The sequence below is a fragment of the Rhyacophila brunnea genome, unplaced genomic scaffold (assembly GCF_057557595.1).
Source record: "Rhyacophila brunnea isolate RB1 unplaced genomic scaffold, BYU_Rbru_1.0 scaffold_38, whole genome shotgun sequence".
Classification (NCBI taxonomy): domain Eukaryota; kingdom Metazoa; phylum Arthropoda; class Insecta; order Trichoptera; family Rhyacophilidae; genus Rhyacophila; species Rhyacophila brunnea.
In genome coordinates this window covers 2,977,252-2,998,351 of record NW_028233048.1, presented here as the reverse complement: position 1 = coordinate 2,998,351, position 21,100 = coordinate 2,977,252, and the positions used below count along the sequence as shown (strand labels likewise).

Genomic DNA, 21,100 nt, shown 5'->3' with positions numbered 1-21,100 from the left:
TCCTCGAAAATATAGGTAAAAAAACAAAAAAAGTGTATTTCCTATAGCGAAAGATAACTCCTGATCAGCCGTAAGATACAATTTAATATTTTTATGGGGTAAAATAGTGTATGAATATGTTAGATTAAACTATATCATGACATTTTGCATTCTCAAATTAAATTAAAAAAACAAAGAATGAAAGACAGGGAATTGTGTGCTTTTAAAGTAATATTATATCTATACAAGAAATTATTTCGTGAAAATCACTTAAGTATTTAGTTTTTGTCTAAATAATTTCAGTCTATATGATTATTTTTCCCATTATTTTAAATTTAAATCGTTAACTGATTCATAAGTATATGTAAAATATTTTATGTGATATATATTGCGCATTTTCAGCTGAATTTTCATAATATATGTATCTATTTCGAACATTAATGCTTTATTATCAATTACTGTGGATACTCAACATCGAATTTTAAAGGTTCTTTCTAGGGGAATTTATATCCATATATTATAATTCAGTAAAATAATAAACCCATTTTTTTTACATAATCTTTAATCTAGAGATAAAAATAATTTGGTTATGGGGGTGTAGTAAATATTTATAGGTCAACCCAACAAAAAAACCAGATTAAATATTATTTTATAAATGATTACATAAAAATCGAGATAAATCTTATGTAAAGGAAAGACCATACCAAATTTTTTTACAAATGGAAAAATTTTGGTTTCTCAAAAAAATGAGAAGGCTCTGTCTGTTAAATGAAAACCGATCTAAGTGATGATTTTAAAAAAAAATTATCTAATATCGTATTTTTTATCTAAATATGTTTACAGTAAGTTATTTTGAATTTTAAAATTCTTTAATATTCTTTAATTTTCTTGTATTATTATACAGTGTTTCAGAAAATCAAATATTTTTAATTTAAAAAATTTATTGTCCTTTTTTTTAATCGGGATTAAGATTTCAATTCAAGCTTTAATTTAGTAGTATAGTAGAAATAAAAAAAGATCGGTTAAATAAAAAAAATTTAGAACAAAAATTATTAAGAATTTTGTGTTTTTTTAAGCGATAATTTCCAATTAAAACGCAAGAAAGTTTTCCTGTATGCACAAAATTCTTTGTTTATAATCTTAATTTGTATTTTTCTTTTGTATGTGTCGTTTAAAATAAGATGAATTTTTTTCGAGCTACATTATACGATATATTTTTTTATTTTCATCTTTGTTTTTTATTCTTCGTTTAAAATAAGATGAATTCTTTTCAAGCTACATTATACGATATATTTTTATCTTTGTTTTTTTATATTTCATGTTATATATGTTATTTCACCTATTCCTTAATTAAATAAACAATTAAATTTCATTTAAAATAAGATAGAATTTTTTTCGAGCTACATTATACGATATATTTTTATATTTTCATCTTAGTTTTTTATGTTTCGTTTACAATAAGGTTAAGGCTTTTTGCATACATTAAAACTTAATTATTTATACGAATATTTTTTTTTTATTTGATGCTTTTTTTGATTTCTTTCATAATAAGGTAAATGTTTCTTGCGTGCTTTTAAAATCTATAATTAAGTATATTTATTTTCGTTCTTTATATTTTTGGTTCATTTGAAATATGATAGAAGTTTCTTTCAAGTTAGCAAACTTGATTAATTACACAGATGTATGTTTTAATTATTTATTTCTAGATACATTATCTAAATTTAAGACAGCATGGCCGAGTGGTCTAAGGCGGTAGATTAGAAATCTGCTGGGTTTACCCGCGCAGGTTCAAATCCTGCTGCTGTCGGATTTTAATTTACATAAATAAGTTTAAATTTACGATAGAATACATTATTAAAAATAAAAGAAATTTCTAATTCTTTTATAAAATATAATATATTATTAAACCACCCAACATTTCAATTAAAATAATCTTGTGTGTCTGATATCATAGGTTTTCCCGTCTATATCAATCTGCTTTGATGTGCAATAAATGGGTCTCTGTTAAGACAATTAGCAAATTTTCAAGATGAAAATGTAGTGTTTTGGGTCTTTTAAAATTAAATTTACCCGGGTATTTGTATATTCATTATTATAGAATTTATATTTTGTTTCATGTTTAGCTCAACTTAAAAAAATTTGATTTCTATCATTATATCTCGAAACACTCATACAATAAAAAACATAATTTCATTTGATTTAGTGCCATTAAAAAATAGTATTGATTGTAAAAATTAATGTTTAGCATGAATAGAATTTGTTGTGATTATTCAATATTAGGATTACTAGATCAGTTCTTAAATAAAATTAGTTCGGATTTTCTATTGTCAATAGAGTGTATTATAGCAACAAAATTCTAGAATAGAATTCAAGATTGTAATTTTTTGGATTTAAATTTATTGAAGAAGCAAAATATCTTTGCCTGGAGCATGAAAAACTAGCCACAATTGTCAATTTTTCATCTAAAATACTGCTTAAAAATGCGGTTTAAAAAGTAAATATTTTTGTTATCTATAAATGATATCCAACTGTGAATGAAAGCAGAGCATACAAAAATTGCTTTTTATGTGTGAAAATATGAATTAAAATTTTTTTTACTCTTTTTTTAGATTCATTTAAAGATATATAAAGTATTTATTATTGGTAAAAATACATGCTTAAAAAATTAAATTTAGTATAAAATTATGCAATTGATAAACATTCAAATAAAAGATAATTCAGCGATCATTTGTGGCGTGATAAATTTAACCAATTGAAAAATAAATTCTTAAACCAATCCAAGTCATTATACTGATATTTCTCGTCTTTGCTGCAATATTTATATTGGGAAACCATCTATTTTAATTTCTGATTTTTATATTGCAAGAAGTTTTTCAATTTTTTTGTGTGAAATTATTCATTGCATAAGACTGTAAAACATTCAGTCCTATAAAAACACACACGAAGTGAAAGGAATATTTTTGCTTTTTTTATATATCTGGAAAGGCTATTTTTGGACATTGAAAAAGTATACTGATTTTTAAATAAAAAAATCTTAACATTCTATTAATCAGATTTTGAAAATATTACTTAAGAGCTATGGATAAAATAATCGAATACCTTGAATCATTAAAATTTAAGGTTTTTTTTGCCGAATACTATAAGAAGATTGAATTTTATTTTTTTCCTTTTGTCTAATTATGACTACAATTTATTTCCGACTTTTTTAAAATAATAATGGTTTATTAATTAAATATTAGTTTCTAGTATGATTTGCCACATTAAGATGTAAGAAAAAATAAATAATCTAAACTTTGCAATTTTTGATATAAATTATTACACTGCCGAATTTTAATGCAAATTGTAATTTTCAAAGAATTATGGATACGAAATTGTTTGATAAAATATGGAAAAATATTTCAATTTAAATTAAAAATTTAATGGGAAGAATCCAATCAGTGCATAAATTAAAGGCCTAAATATTTATACTTTAGACATGAAGCATATAATCCATAAAAATGAAAGTGAAACTTACTTTGATAAGCACTTGTTGTGCATATACTTGATAATAGCAAAATATAAACTGCCCTGATCTAGTTTTTGATATAATAGTTATAGAAAATTGTTTTTAGCATAAGTATGATTAAATATAGCACCATTAATTTTGTTGGTATTTGATGTGTTTCATTAGCATTTACTACATTTTGTATAGAAAAAATAAATTTAAAGTTTTGAGAGTTGATAATGAGAGTCATGAAATTTTCAATTTATTTTAAAATTTTGTGCTTTATTGATGCTTGTCTGCAAAATAACTTTTTTATAAAAGCCACCAAAAAAATACTCTATATTATCAGACAAATATCCTCATTAAAAATCTTCTTAAGATTATATTTTAATCATTTTTAGAGAATCAACATTTGGAATCCTTCAAAATTTATTTAAAAATTAATGTGTATTTGCAAATTTTAAATCACTAAAAAATTATCTGTAATTAATATACATTTTTTAAATTTCTATTTATATAATTCTTTTATTTTAGACAGTATGGCCGAGTGGTCTAAGGCGATAGATTTGAAATCTATTGGGTTTACCCGCGCAGGTTCAAATCCTGCTGCTGTCGTGTTTTGATTATTTTCATATGATACCATTTTAATGCTGCTGTATTTTCAAATCCTACACAGTATTTTCGTATGTTATTTATAAGAGCCAAGCAACACATTGCTTTAAAAAGATGCACATTTTTAATATTTTTTCTTCTAATGTTAGAATAATAGGGTGTTCATGATAAATAAATTTAATATTGATCCCTGTATATTATTTTACTCATGTAATTAAATTTATTTTAGTTTTTCCTGTGTATTGAGCATAGAAATTATAGTAATTCTTAAATCATGGATATATTTTCTCTATAATTACTTGTGATGTATTTTAGAATAATCAATTTATGTAAAAAAATTACAAAGGTCCGAATTTATTTACATATTTATATCAACATGTTATATCATTCGTCAAGTGCTGCCTAGATGCTCTGACGTAAGATCCAAAAGACTTTGAAAAAATGAAATCTTTTAACAAGGTACTAGATGATGGATCAATGCATAATCTTTCATATTTAAAAGTTATTTACACACAAAAAGAGGGCAATAGAATGTTAAATTTATTTACAAGAAAAAATGAACCAAATATTGGTCATGTTTTTGAGACTATCACAATGAAAAGCAGAAATTTGTATGAAAGATCTAGAATATCCCATGCAACCTTAAGTATAAAAAATATGTACGAATAATTATAACATAGACAAGCTCTGTATTGAATCGATCGATCCGAAACAAAAAAAAAAGTAATATGTAGCTAATAAAACCATGTAAAAACCCTTTAGAGTTCGCCGCAAAATAATGATTGACACAGCCAGACTATAAAAATGATAAAAAAACTATAAATATAAAGCCTAAATAAGAAACATAATTTTGTAGCATTCAAGATAGAAATATTTTATAAGAGGAAAAGTCAGAACGCAACACAGTGAAAAAATCAAAAACAAACATCGATCATACAGTAGTTATATGGAATTTTGAGATAAAAACAAATGGAATAAGCAAAAGAATGCGATTGTACACTTAATTTTTCAAAAAATGTAACTTTAAAAAAAAAAGAACTTCAGAAGACATACACGTTAAAGAAATAATGAAAATATACAGTTGTGATAAATTTTGACAAATAATAAAGATGTTATTGGATTTTACCATGTTCTAACTGATATATTTGTGATAACAGCAAAACTGATTAAACTTATTAAAATTGGATTGTATATATCAAAAATTTACATAATAAGCAAACTAGAAACTTAGCAAATATAATTTAATTTAGAATAAACACTAGCTTTTTGCAAGAGCTGAACAATAATATAATATATGTCATAATATGTGATAATGTGGTTTCGAAATACAATAGTACATGTTTCTGGTACTATAAATGCCAGTGGAACCGAAAACTCACGCATAAACAATATAGTTAATAAGAACATTTGAATTTATGATTATTAAATGAGAACATGCTTAAAGGGTGATTGTAACAATGACGTTATATAGTAAATTATATATATGGCTTGTTCTATAGAGTCATCAAATGTCCTGCCTGGTCTAAAGAAGTAATATAAAAACTAGCACATTTAAATTTAAATCTATCTTCAATGCAGAATTATAAACTCGAAGGTACAAACCAAATCGAGACACATATTCAAACTAAGGGATTGAGGAAAAAATTGAAATAATAGTCTGAAAAGAGGGGATATATCGTAAAAAAATGTAAGAGAAGGGTATATGGATAAGAGTATATATATGTTATGCGCATGCGAAATATAATTATTTTTGAGGTTAAATCTAAAATTAACGCATAACTAAAATTGTTTTGCATTGATTTTTCGTTCTTTTACAGGATTACAAAAATACATTGTAAATAAATTCAAACACTAATAGGCTTTATTTAAACGATAAATAACTAGAAAAATATATATAAAGCTGTATTTAATTATTCTGGATGTGACTATAAAAGAAAGGAATAAAAACATATAATTACCAATTGTTATGTTATTTAAACATAAAATTGAAATTGGAAAATATATAAGTAAGATAAACTATTTTCATATGCTATAATTTGGGATAGTGTGGTAACACAATATCATAAAAGGCATCAGAAAGAACTCGAAGAAACCAACTAGATTGAGAAAAACTCTTGAATTAATAAGTCTTGAACAGAGAAGAAGTATTGAAGAAGACTTCAGAAAAGAGAAAACAGCCAAAAGTATTAATAAGCTGTGCGCACGAGAGATCAAGCGAGTTGTGCTTAAGAACAAAAACTAAAATTTTAACGAATAATTTTGCACCGTAAAAATGAATTTTATATAAGTAAGATCATGCTAACGAAAATTAATGTTCGCATAGATATTGATATTGACGTATCCTACGCATTCAAAAATTAATTATCTTGTGACATTGCAAATTTTTAAAACCGATTGTGTGTAATTTAATAAAATACAATTTCTTCAAAAAAAAATATTATGTTCTAAAATTTTAAAATAGACATAAACAATAAAAAAGTATAAATACCATCCTCCTGATACATAAGAAATCTAAAAACAATATGCAACACTTAATAAAAAATTAATGTTACTAGGTAAATATTAATGAATAAAATATGATATATAAATATATTAACATGAAGCTAAATTTCTTCCGAGTTTTGATAAAAAAAACATGCCGACTTTATTTATTATATTTTTATTTCAAATTCTTAAATATATCCTATAAAATCAAAAATTCGGGTTACACATTAGAATAATTATGTCGAAATTTTCAGATAAATTATAGCAGATTCCAATATTATTACGACACATGCAAATCACAATATATGACATAAAAACAATCAAAAGCATATAAAATGCATCAATCTCAATAATGTATAGATTTTCCCGATAACATCTCTAATATTTATCAAATTAAAGCTTCATCTCTTTTTTTTACTTTTTTTAATCAAATCATTAACCAACGAAACAATATAAAAACAACTTTAATTTAATTCATCATTGTAATATTATTTCTTTAGTAATCAAGTCCAAATTTTTCAATGTTCCTTTATAAATATTTTTTATTTAATTATTCGTGAGCTATGCCAAGTTTTGTACAGTTTGAATCAAGTTATATTGCATTTTTATATTACCATCGAAATTTTTACCATTAATAATTTTTTTCATGTGATTGAATGTAATTCTTTTTTTGAACATCAAATTTACAATATTTTACCAATAATAAATTTAAATTATGGGTTTAAAATATTAGAATAAATCGAAAAATATATTTAACTGAACCTGAAGCATTTATTGGAATCTATTAGATTCATTTCATAGCCAGAATTGTATTTATTATTTTTTTAAATTTTATATGCTATAAATATCAATAAATAAACTTGAATAAACACTTATTTTCATTAAAGTTTCGAGAAGTAAATATAGACTAACCTTTAATTTTACGCAATGTAATATTATTAAATTTGGATTTGAAAAATTTACTGTATTGTTATGATAACATGGTTTATCTGCCATCATATTTTTTTATTAAGATTAAAATACATTTTTTTATGAAAAAAAATATTTGTAAGAGAAAAGCGTTTTTTTGATTAATGCGTAATTATGAATATAAAAGTATATATAAAATAATGAAATAAAACTTCCTTATCGGTATTATTTTTTGTGTTAATATCACAAAGACATCGTTAAAAAAGATATTTGTAAATAGCATAATAAGATTATTTAAACAAATTATCTAGCCAAAAAAAGTATAATTCTGAGCGATAATTTAACCAAAATATGTAATCTGGAATACGAGTTTTCCATAAATATTCGTCGATCTAATTATGTCACAATTGCATATTTACTCAGAATTGTGACACATTAACTGGATGAAAATGGAAATTGTTTAATTGCTATTTTTCCAAAAAAAAATATAATTTAGCACCTTGATAACAGAAGTCTATATTCGTTTTATAACTGCCAGTACGTCTGTATTGACCGATTGAGCGTAAAAATTCAGCACTATGAAAACCTTTATACCAAAAAAATTTCAATCAAAATATTGATTCTAAAATACTATTTAATAATAATAAAATAAGCAATCTAATTCTATAAATTAGGGCGACATGGGTTACAAATTCTTAAAAAAAATATTCTAATATCCTCGTAAACGATGCATTTGAAAGCAGAATTATATGTAATGAGTTTATGCGCAATTCAATGTTTAAAAATTCCTGTGCCAAATTCAGCACAATATTTACAGCTAGAACACCAATGTAAATATTTTTGAAGTTAATTTACATCATATACAACGTAAACCAAGCGTTATACATATTTAAATCATTTTTAATTAATTCGAATAAAATTATTGATAAGTTGAATATGTAATGTCTTTATAAACATGATAGATGTATTTTTAATATTAACACTGGGAGAATGGCTTAAAATCTGTCCTATTAGTATTTTAGAAAGCCGTTCTTTGCATTTTACGTTTTTTTTTGGTTTAAATTTCCATCTATCAGCAATTTAAAGGTAATTATCCGCGAAATACATGATATTTTTCAATTAATTCTTCTAATTCATATAAGAGGGGTTTTATTTTGTGTTAAATTGCAAATAATAGTGGCTCGATGATACTTCTTATCAATTATATCTTTTGATGCATTTTAATATAAGTTTTATTATTTAAAAAATTTCTGTTATAAATAACATCACACCAATACACTCTGAAGGAATGCTCACGTACATAATTTGATTGATATAATTGTTGATATTATATTTATAAAACCTCTATTTATACAAATATAAACAAGATCTATAAAAAAAATAAAGGTGATTTAAATTATGCATTAAGTTTTGATTCATAAAAAATGATTAACCTAGGAGATATTTTCAAATATTTCACTCAAGATCTAGGCATCATGCCTATATAATTTTTTTTTCATTTTCTGACCTTGATTTTTTTATAGCTATTTGACTGCTTTGCAATTTAGAAAGTCAATCGACAACCGCACCAAAAAAATCCCGTCATATAAAAACTAGCATTGATATATACTAATTGAATTCAATAATCGAGTCAATTTGTTTTGGCGCCACAATAAAATGTATGTTTAAAGATGAAATTTTTATTTTGCCATGTTTCTATTTGCCTGTGTCAGCTGAAGTTCTTGTAGCTGAGGACATTGGTCATTTTTTAGAAATGAATCCCCTTGTGTGATAAGAATAATAACTTTCTCGCTTGTAAATGAGGATTCCGGGTCAAATATTTGCACTAATTAAAATATTCAATATTATGAGATTGTATAATTTTCATATTTAAGACTTTATACAGTAATTAAATGCGTGAATTTAACGCTCTCTATATTTATAAAATACAATTTATGTTTTTTTTAAAATTATAAATATTGTTGTCAGTTAAATCGTTGTTTGTTTGTAAAATACCAAAAATAAATATAAATAATTCAAAATCAATATCCTTATAGTTGTTATATAGGGTTCAATTATACTTATCTATATGGATTGCTTGATTGGGGCTCTAAAATCGTTATAATTTTTTGGTTTCAATTTAATGATCATTATAGACGGGTATTTTCACTCCCTACAACTCTTATATTTATTGATTGGTATAATTAACTCTGCATTATTTCTAAAGTTAAAAAAGATACATATAAACAATTTTTAGGTATATCGGAGGCAAATAAACACATAAATATTGTTAAAAGTTCACATATGCAAGTAATAAGATGTTTTTAATATATTCATGATGAAAACAATCCTAGGCAAAACAAGAAGATATTTGTATATAAAAAATATTTATAGTTCATCTAAGATTGATTAAAAAAGGTTTCTATTTGCGTATTTATATATATAAAAATGAATTTGGTATTTAAAAGGGTGATTTTAGGATAAAAATATACATTGATCAACAGCTAAGTGCTATCTGCACGCACTATGAATTAAAACTCTGAATAGCAGATTATTAATTATATAAATAGTGATTATAACGATAAATATATGAAAAAACAACATTTACCTTGGGTACATTTACTTTGCAGTAAATATGCATATTTTGGTCAAATAAATAAATTGGTTCCCTCTACAAAATTTTATCCAAACAAAGAAAATATGATTTTTTATTTATGCGTAAGTTTATTTGAATCAATTTCATTTATTGAGACGTAGTCAGCCCATTTCGAACATTACACAACTCCTGGATGCATCATTTTACACCTTCCCCTGATCTATTTTCATCTACTGCTCTTCTTATCTCAGATAACACTCACACTCATCTTATTTGAGATGGTTTCAGGCATAATGATGATTTTATATGGTAATTTGATAAAATACACCGTACCGATTGGGTTGATTGCTTCTTTCCTTTTTTGTAATAAAATTTCAGAAATTTAATTTATTAACTAAAATTTCGCGTTAAAAATATGTTCATATATTTTGTGTTTTTATTATTAGCGGAATCCGCTAATGGCGATAGTTTTAAGCTATATCAATCCGAAATGTATAAATATCAACAAGTACAGCAACAAATTCTATTTGCACAGCAAAATTTGCATCGTCAAACTATGTCACAGGTGAATAGAATTCCATTGAGTTTACATCAAAATGAAAATATTTATCAACAGTATTCATCAAACAATGATTTTGAATTCAATCGATTTAACCAACATACTTCTGGTCCATTTTTTTTACAAACTTTTCCGGAAAAAAAAGAACAATTATGGGAACAAGATTTAAGAAAAAGCGCAGATGATATCAATTCACTTCCTCACAAGCAAATATATTCGGTTGATAACATTTATATATTAAACCAGGGAATTATAACGCCTACAATTGATATTAACCCGCATCTTTATGGTCAATTCAAATGTCATGATATTTTTAAAGATGACAGAGATAGAAATTTTAAATATGATGATGTAGAACGCGATGGTCTTCACATATCTGATTTCAGACAAGAGGATACGATCAAAAACTCTACTTTCTTTGCATCTAATGATGATATAAACCCGGATGTATTGTTTGAGGAATATAAATACAAATTAAACAAAAGTCAAAAATGCCTAGATATATCCGAAAATTTATCGGAACTTATGAGCGACAATATTATTAAAGAGACCGAAAATGATTCATCTGCCATGGAAAAAACAATAGATGATTCAGAAGTTAATCTGCAAAAAAATGTAACTCCGAATAATCGCATATTTAAGTCTTCGGGTGAGCAATATAACTCCAAAATCAAACATTACATTTTCTTATATAAATACACTGTGCTCAGAAAAAATTTTAGACTAACCTGCGAAACAGGCGAAATAGTGCAAGAAGCGATTGTCACTGTTGTGCGCTGTTTGGATAAATTTGATATTTACGCAATTAATAATGCTGGAATACGAATTATTGTTCCAAGAAAAGTAAATAAAATTGTTCTTTATGATTTATCAACAGAAGAAAATATCAATTGTTTAGTCTTACATAAAAATATGTATTTAGGGAAGCCAAATTTACAAGGGACCAGAATAGATTGTGCACCTAGAAAAGATAACAAGATTTTAATAGATGAATTGTGTAAAGAATTTAGTTTAATTACCGAAAAAAAATATAAAGAGCTCAGTCAATTCAACAAAAAAATGACCTTGAGCTTTAGCGTTACGTATTCTCATACTATAAAAGGTGATGATCAACCGCAAAAATGCACAAAAACTTTCGTTTTTATTGATAATATAAAATATATTTACGAAAATATTATTATGATTTTATGCAATTTATTCGGGTTGGAGAATACGAAGGTAAATGACGACAATACTTCACTTGGAACCTTTTTTTGGCATTCTTTGGTTTTCAAAGAAGATAATAAAAAGAAAATATATTTCGCCTCTCGAAAAGCTCTTTGGATATATGATCGTTTTTGCCTATTTGAGATCAAATGCGTCGAAAATTGAGGCTGCATGTGGCATAAATTAATTATAAAATTCTATTAAATATATTTTTTTATTCTTGTTAAATTTATATGTTTGATTTGTATTCATTCAAAATCGAATTATTAATTTTTAGGCCCCTTATTTTTCAGTTTAATAAATCCTACAAAAAAAAACAAGATACATTACTTTTGAAAAGGGCCTTGGTAATCTTTGTTCTTATAAAAATAGAGGTCCCGATTCCATTAACTGCAAATATTTTGTAACCGACTATCAACGTATTTAAGAGAACTATTCAAAATAATATCCACAATTAATAGAGAATGTCCTTGTTAATTTAATTATTTTATATATAAATAAGGAATTTTTATTTTTTCCTTTATAATTTAACATCTTATTTTTTTTCATTTATCATAGGGAAATCTTTTATTTATCACCTTTATAAGTGAATAAATGTATTCTTTTGATACTTTAATAACGCACAATATATAGTATAATAAAATATTTTATTAGAAAATATGCTTGAAACAATTTATCATAATTTTTTCAAGATATTTGATGTGTAATAAGAACAAATTAGAAGTCTTCTTTTTTTGCGCAGAATGTCTTTATTCCCCTCCCCCTTTCAGCAAAATTCCTCAAAATACAATATTTTAAACAATTCGAACTATTATTATGTTTTCTAAATACTTTATTTATGAAAAATTTGTGTAAACCATGGCTTAACATTTGTAAAAACGCTTGTAAAAATATAAGCATACCTGTAAATGCTTCTTTACCATATAATAAACATAAATATAGAGCTTAAACTATAAAAAAATTGAATATAGAAACCTAACCTGCTTCATATTTTGTTACGTATTAAAGCAGCATATTACTAATCCAAGAGATGCCATAATTATATTAAAAATTTGATGATTCTAAATTAAAATATATAAAAAGGCTGTTTACTTTTTACAACAAATGCTATCTTTTCGTTCTTATACAAATCATTCAGTAAAAGAACATAATTTCATTCGTATTTTTTTCATAAATATTATTTTTCTATGTAAAATACCTATTTTTATAAATTTTATCCAGAAATCTCGAATATAATATGATAAAAGCCAAACTAAAATTACAAATCTCAAATTATCACATAGAAAATTGTTTATTCAACTTAAAATATTCTAATCACAGTAAATTTGAAAAATTAAAAAAATTATTATTATATTAAACTATACCACTTTTTAAATTATAAATCCAAACAAATGTTTTCTATTCTTAGCTGAATTCTGGGGTATACTTTCGTATAAAAAATCAATTTTTAGAATGTTGGTACAAAAACATATGATCCAGTCTATAAAAACTTAATTGGCAATCAAAGCATTCAAATAGACTTCTAATGTAAATGGCTAAAATCAAAGTATATATTATTTTGAATCATGTAACTGTAGATAAATACTATGGAGATCCTTTCGAACTAAAACCAATAGCAACTGCTTCTGCACACTAATAAATTGAGTACATAATAAGTTTTTTACAAAATAAACCGATCTAAGGTGTGAATTTCACATATTATAAAGACTGCTTCAGAACACAAAAAAATATTTGTGTATAAATCAATCTTGGTGACGAAACTATTAAGTTATATTTGAATTAATTTGATGTCGTTTTTTTTGGAAATAATAAATATTTATGATATAAATGTGGACTTGAATTACATGTATAGATATGTTTTAAAATATATGCTAGTGTATAATTTGTGTCTTTATATCTATAAATAATCGTTTCGATGTGAGAAAGCCAACATAATTATATCCAAATAAAAATTGAAATCTTTAGTGATATTATGACTTATATATCTCATTTAAAGCCTTTTATATATAAAATAAATGTGTAAGAAAACGATGGTATGTGGAAAAAATCTTTGTATAATTTTATTGTTTTTTTTTGTTATTTTTTAAAGACAGAAAAAATGTTCTAAGTGTAAATTACAATGTTTAATATTTTCAGACTATACGAGTGAAGTAATATGAAATAATTAGATGTTTCTAATTTATTAGTAACGATTTTATTCTGTGACATACTTCTGATAACACAGATTTTTTTCTAAATAATATTCAAAGGTTGTCTTTTGATATTTTCTGCAGATATTTTAACTTCCTTTAAATATATAATGTGTATTTAGAGCTTTCATATTATAAAAGGTAAAAATGTTCGGGATTCTTTCATTTCTTTAACTTGAATTATATAAATGATAAGTGTTTGATATTTCAATTTATTTCATTATTATATTTTTATATATAATTCATGGAATTTTCAAAAACATTTATTTTCGATGCTTTGCAGTTAATTAATTATATATTTACATGATTATTTTGTGTATATATTTGGTTATTATATTATGTAATCTCGATCATTGATGCTGTATTTGGACATTAAATTAGCATAAAATTAGGCGAAACTGTTCCATGTTTGACTATGGCAATTTTTTTTTATATCCTCAATAATGCACTAGAAAAAACTAAAAACAAGCGAACTTAAATTGATTATAGATTATTTATAATAAAATAAAGAATCAAAAAAGCGAAATTTAATTATAAAAAATACCTATAAATGGTAAAGAAGTGAGAAAAAATATTCAGAATCTTTTTTTGGCCAAAAATATAAATTATAGTAATGAAATATTTTTTATTTATAGGTTAAATTTCTTTCTATCAATTCCATCTATTGAGACGTAGTCAGCTTATTAGGAACATTGCACAACTCTTTGAATTATCTTTTGACACCTTACCCTGATCAATCTTCATCAACTGCTCTTCTTTTGAATATGGTCAAATATTGTATTTTTCGATTCCAGCGTGAACAATGTAAGGTTTTTCAGATACTTAGACTATTCATACAAAAGCATGTTTATTTAAAATGATATGTTTGTGAGGTGAATAGAAAATTGCATCTTAGCTTGTCCGAAAAGTTATACAGATTTAATGCCAAGATATATTGAGAGACTAGAACCGATGTTCTGCATCCTCAACAATAAAAATATATTAAAGTAAATTTGTTAATAAAACATTATAAAAGACATTCAGTTCATGGTGTATAGCTCTTTACTCATAGTATATGTTTTAGAGAGAGAAAGTCGAGGCTAGCTGTTGTTAAAGCCCTTACTAAAACAAAATTTAGGCGTAAATTAAAGGAAAACATGAATATGGATGGCAGTATATTTCCAATTGATTTTAAGTTAACAGTGATTCTAAACTAAGAGTTACATGAAATCAAACAGATAATCACTTCTTGGACTTTATGATATCGAAATTAAAGTATATAATAAATAATAAACGGGCTTTGTCTGAAATTAAAATGTATGTTTCAATGGATTTAGAACAAAAATAAAATTAATTTGTCTCTTGTAAGATATACGATCTTATAAGATGTGCCTGGTTATCGTTTAGCAAATTTTATTTAATCTTTATTTTAAAATACAGTTTAGGGATAAGTTAAAAAATACAGGTATGTTTTATTTAAGGGCTATATTTATAGTCTTAATTTTAGTTTTTGTTCTCAGACACAGCTTGCTTGATTCTCTGTACGCACAGCGTATTTATACTTTCGGCTATCTTCTCCTCCTTAAAGTCTTCTTCAATACCCCACCTGCTTTCGAGACCTATTAATTCAAGGCATATATACAATCCCAAGGTCTGTATATATGCCTCAACCTGGTTCGTGACATCTAGTTCCTTGGAATGAGTTAAATAATTTTTATATATTTATAATCTATGATTGCCCCTAGAAGAAGATCAGTCGATGAAAATAGATCAGGGGAAGGTGTCAAAAGATGTATCAAGGTGTTGTGAAACGTTCCCAATAGGCTATCTACCTCCCATTAGATGGAATTGATAAACAGAAACTTAACCCATAAATAAAAAATATTTCATGATTTCCCCACAAACCTGACGTATGACATTGTCACTTCATAATACGCTCTATTTTATGGGTGAAAACAATTATATCTTATATGGGCTTTCTTATTATATGTTGAAATTTACATGGATATTTTCTTGTTCAGATTTGGCGCATAAAATATATTTATTCCATTTATTTATACTTTTTATAATAAATATTTTAGTTGATATAAAGTTTAAAATCTATTTATACTATATCATATCTTAAATTCCACGTGCCTTTTTTTAACATTAGAATTTTATCATTGCATATTGTAATTTGCTTAAGAGAATTTATTTTTGGCTTAACATTTAGTTTTTTTGGTTTTAATACTAGGAACGCAGCACATATAGTTTGATATATAAAAATAAAATAAAAATTTCTTTGGATTAATTTTTTTATGAAGATAAAATTCTAAACTGAGATAAAAACCGAAAAAACACAATTGAGCAATTAATAATTTCATTATACACGATTTATAAACCCAAACTATCTTTCATTCATTTTTAGAATTGATATAATTATGGCATCTGGATTGTGTTATTTAAATATTTAGAAGACACAAAGCTATAAAAAAAATAGAGGATAGGCAAAACAAAAATTAGCTTAATTAATATTATATCAAATAAAATGCACTTGTGTTTCTTGTATAAAGATACGAAATTTAATGCCTATATATTCCCATGAACTTACCAATATCGAAGGAACATGCAATTTTTGATTCGTCTTATTTTAAAATATTGGGAAGCATATGTAGGGGCTATGAATTTTTTATTCATTCTAAATTACATTGCTTTTAAGATATTTTTTTGAATGCATTGCGATTTGTTGTGTTTAATAAAAATAGGACATATTAATCTATGCAATGAAGTCAGGCCTTTTTCATCCGCTTATTTTTTTGTTTGAAAAAATCTGTTAAGCTTTTGGATTAAATTATTGATCCAGCGTTATCTTTTTATCGAGCATTTTAGCTTAAATTATGATTGATGACATGTAAAAATCTTTTTTAGCCCATCTTTGTGACAGTTTCCCAAAATACAACTTTTTCTAACTACTTCTTTAAGTTTAGAATCAAATTTATGAATAAAAAAATATAATTCCAGAAATTATTGGATTAATAAGGATAAAAGATAAAAAACAGTTATTTTTATTCTTAATATAAAAAAGAACCTCAAATCCATTTTATTAAACTTACTTCTTTTGTTAGGGCTAAAAAAAGCTCTATTGTAAGTTGTGTCAGTTCTTGATCACCAAGTATCATATTTTCACTTAAGCAAACACCCACTAAATCATTAAATACACTAAACTCATCTTTAACCTCGTAGTAAACACTGGAATTTAAAATTTCCCTATTTTTGTGGTTCTCAATATTGCATTCAAAAAAATAATCAGCCGCGCGTTTATGATCATCGCGTAAATAATATAAAAATCCAATACATGCTTTTTTCTTCCAGTCATCATACATTTTTTTTGTAATACTTTCTGCCTCGGCTAAATTTTCCATAATGACATAGTAGAAAAATATAAACAGCATCTTCATGTTTTTTCCCATGTAACTATACTTGTTAATTTTATATTTTTCTTGATTTTTTGTGTTTAATTTTATACATGCCTCTGTTTGAGCTTGAATTTCGCACATTTTGTCATATACTTCTTTAAAATGTTCATATTCTTCAATTTCATATAAAAACCGTGCGTAATTGAGCAAAACTAAAATATTTCTTGGTTTTTTCTCGATTGCAGAAAGAAAATAGGCCCTAGTTTTCTCTTCATTATTCATTCGTTTGAAATCAAGTGCAAGTAACAAAGATGGCTTATATGAACACTTTAACTTATTTTTAGCCACTTTATAACAGTTAAGAGCCGAACCGGGATCACCAAATATGGTATAGATGCAGCCAAATAAAAGAGTCTCTATTCCATTATTTTTTATATTTAATTTTAATGCCTCTGAAATACATCTATGAGCTTCTTTAAATTGACTTATATTTACGTAATAATATGTCAAAGAAAGAAAACTGTATGAATCTCGTGGGTAATTCATATACATGAACATTCCAATTCCGAGTAATTCACTTGCATTTCCACGTTTATACCATTCCTTGGAGTATCTAAATCCTTTCCATGTGGAAAAAATCATATACGTATCATCAAGAAGCCAATTCGTTTGCTCTTTTTTACCAATAATAGGCTTTTTAAAAATTATATTTTCATATAGCGTCTGTAAATTTGAATCTAAAACGTAATTTTTTATCAATCGCTGGATTTCAGTTTTCTCGACCATCTTATATTTTTTCAATAGAAATAGCGCCTCTAAATTACGAAAATCCAAAATGAAAGCCTTAATTAAATTATCAGGATTACCATACTCAATCTTTGACATTCCTTCATATAGATTTGAAAGTGACCTGTGATCGATAGGTAAGATAGATCTTTTCGACAATGAACGAGAAATATTTTCACTTATATGTTGATGTGAATACATCGACGCTTCCAAAGTCATATTCTCTTCTACTATAAACTTGTCTGTAATTTTATCATCAAGTTTAGAAACACAGAACAAGAAGATATTTCTGATTTCATTATATTTAAGAAGATATTTATTGTTGCGTATAAATGTAACAACCCTTTCATAGTAGTTCAATGATTTAAGTGCTTTAATTAAATATAGAACATAACATGGTATTAGATCTTCAATTGGTAAAATAGTGTTTTCATTGAATACGGGCGTTCTATTGCTTTCCATTTCTTTATTTATTGCTGTTTCAAGAAATTTGTCTTCAATAATCGGTAAAATTTCAAATAAACTTTCGATGAGAAGAATGGTTGACTCATAGAGGCAATCGTTCATATATACATATAAAAGATCGAGATAGTCACGCATCGGGTCTTTGAAGGAGTAAAGATAATATCTATTTATGGGGTAAGTTAAAAACGATCCATAATTTTTAGAAAGAGTGGAGATTTGATTGAAAAGCAGTTACAAAAAAAAAGTATTAGTTTATACGCAAAAAAAGCGAAATACGGAGGTGTATTAAAAATCCGAATAAAATATTTTGTATGTTAGAATAAATAAATCAATAGCTGATAAACATTTTATGAAAATTAATAGCGCATATTATCTACATGAAGAATAACCACTCTATGTACAGTAATTGAGACTGGTAAATACATATTCGAAGTCATTGTCTATAAATAATAAAATTGAAGTGCTGAAACAAATTAGGCACAGGTGCGGAAAATCTGGTAGGGAATAAATAAAACACTTTAATTTCTTTACAAGTAAATCCATTTTTTTTTATTTTTAACTAAAATAAATTTTAAACATCAGAATTAAAGTCTGATTATACCTAAATAAATAATCGATACAGTAATTCTAACTTAATTTGGATTCAAAAAAAATATTTAGAACAATTTGTATTTGAAATTATAGAACCCAAAAGGCTTATATCTATAAAAACATGATACTAATTTTAAAATATTTTAATATACATGATATCAGAATAAAATTCAAGAAAATGTTTAATTTATTGTATTATATTTTTTTGAAAGTTTAATTAAAAATTGCGATCTCATTATTTAGACATGTTCGATCATCATCATAATAATATTATCGAGTGGTTTTATATTTTGATTTTAAAATACTATGTAAAATCCAGTGTGTTTAGAACGAAAAAATTTTATTAGCCTACTGTCAGAACAAGAAAAATCACTAGAATCAGTATATTAAAATCACTGCCAAAAAATTATAGTTGACTCAATAATTGATATCAATAGTTTCTCGGTTCATTTTAACGCGATTCTGTATATAGACATCACATCTGTATATTTTTTTAATTAAAACCATGAACGTTAAAGACTTTTAAGGATGAAGCAGTTTGGAAAGAATACCTTTTTAGGTATTTAAGCAACAAATTAAATATAAAGTATTAAATTTGTGCATTAAATATATAGTATTAAATTTGTGCATTAAATTATAAAAGAAGCTGAATTTTTAAATAAAAGTCGTGGTAGTTTTTTTAATGAATTCTAAATAAATCATAAATAATTTTTTATGCTTAAACATAAAAATATCATGTAATTGGTTTTATAATATATATTGTAAGATAAAAAACAGGGGTAACATATGCCAACGTATGAAGAGATCGTAAAATTAGTGTGCTAGTGACGGGAAACTAAATGTAAATAAAAGATTCGCCAGACCGTCGATTTTAGATAGAACATATAAATTAAAATTGGTAAATTAGAATATTGAAAAAATTTAGAAAAAAATAAGGAAATCGATATCTTCTAAGCAACATAAATTAGATAGATTTTATATAGTGTAGTTCGAGATGGAATTTATTTTTATATCGGCAGATGAATTAGAAAAGGTAATATTTCTTGAAAATGAACAGATAAATATTTTAAATTCTATTTTAATTGATTGTTTTTTGTTTTTTTTTGCTATTGTAGGAATTGTGCTTAACTAGCTGAATAGGGCTTATTGCACAGTTTATAAAATCATTGTGTGGTAATTGTATAATGCAATACTTTCAAAGAAACAATAATATATATCCTTGAAGACACAAGAGAGAAAAAATTAAAACATTATATTCGCCTGAATAGAATTCAACCAATCAATTTTTATTGGGATTATTACATAAATTTTATAACAAAAGCGACCCAATCTTCGTTTTTTTTATATAAAGACTGAAAAATAATATATTTTAATGTGCTATGAAAATTTCAAACTATCTTAAGATATTGTACAAAATAATACATTGGTCTTTTGATCATTATTTATTTCTTCTTTTTCTAATCCACAATATAGTATAAATTATCAACGCAATAATTAGTTTAGACAGTAAAAAAAATATAATTACCCTTACCCATCTTATTTCCCCACCCTTAAGTTCTTTGGAATCACTTACAATTTCAGGATGCCTATTTTCAACACTATTAACAAAATTTTTATCCTCTGCTTCGACATTCTCTAGTTTTTCTTCATTAACTGCTATATCCTTCCTTTTTTTCTGAAGTTGCTTTTTTTCACTGTTTAGTTTGTTTTTTAATGACTTTTCTTTTCCCACATCTTTTTGCGCTTTTTCTAGCTTTTCAACATCTTGCTCTTTCTGCTTCTTCAACTTATCTTCTTCACGTGCAAGAGTAGCCTCTCTTCCTGCGGGTTGTAAAAAAAAGTTTTTTAATGACTGAAACATATTTTTGATGTTTTTTTTTGGTTGAA

General features: G+C 25.2%; 2 non-coding genes across 2 annotated transcripts; both read left to right on the top strand.

Annotated features, from left to right (window-relative positions):
* The first annotated feature begins 1,704 nt into the window (after positions 1 to 1,704).
* TRNAS-AGA (transfer RNA serine (anticodon AGA)) lies at positions 1,705 to 1,786 on the top strand. Its single transcript has one exon. It is a non-coding gene; the product is annotated as a tRNA-Ser (tRNA).
* Positions 1,787 to 3,996: 2,210 nt separating this feature from the next.
* TRNAS-UGA (transfer RNA serine (anticodon UGA)) lies at positions 3,997 to 4,078 on the top strand. Its single transcript has one exon. It is a non-coding gene; the product is annotated as a tRNA-Ser (tRNA).
* The last annotated feature ends 17,022 nt before the right edge of the window (positions 4,079 to 21,100 follow it).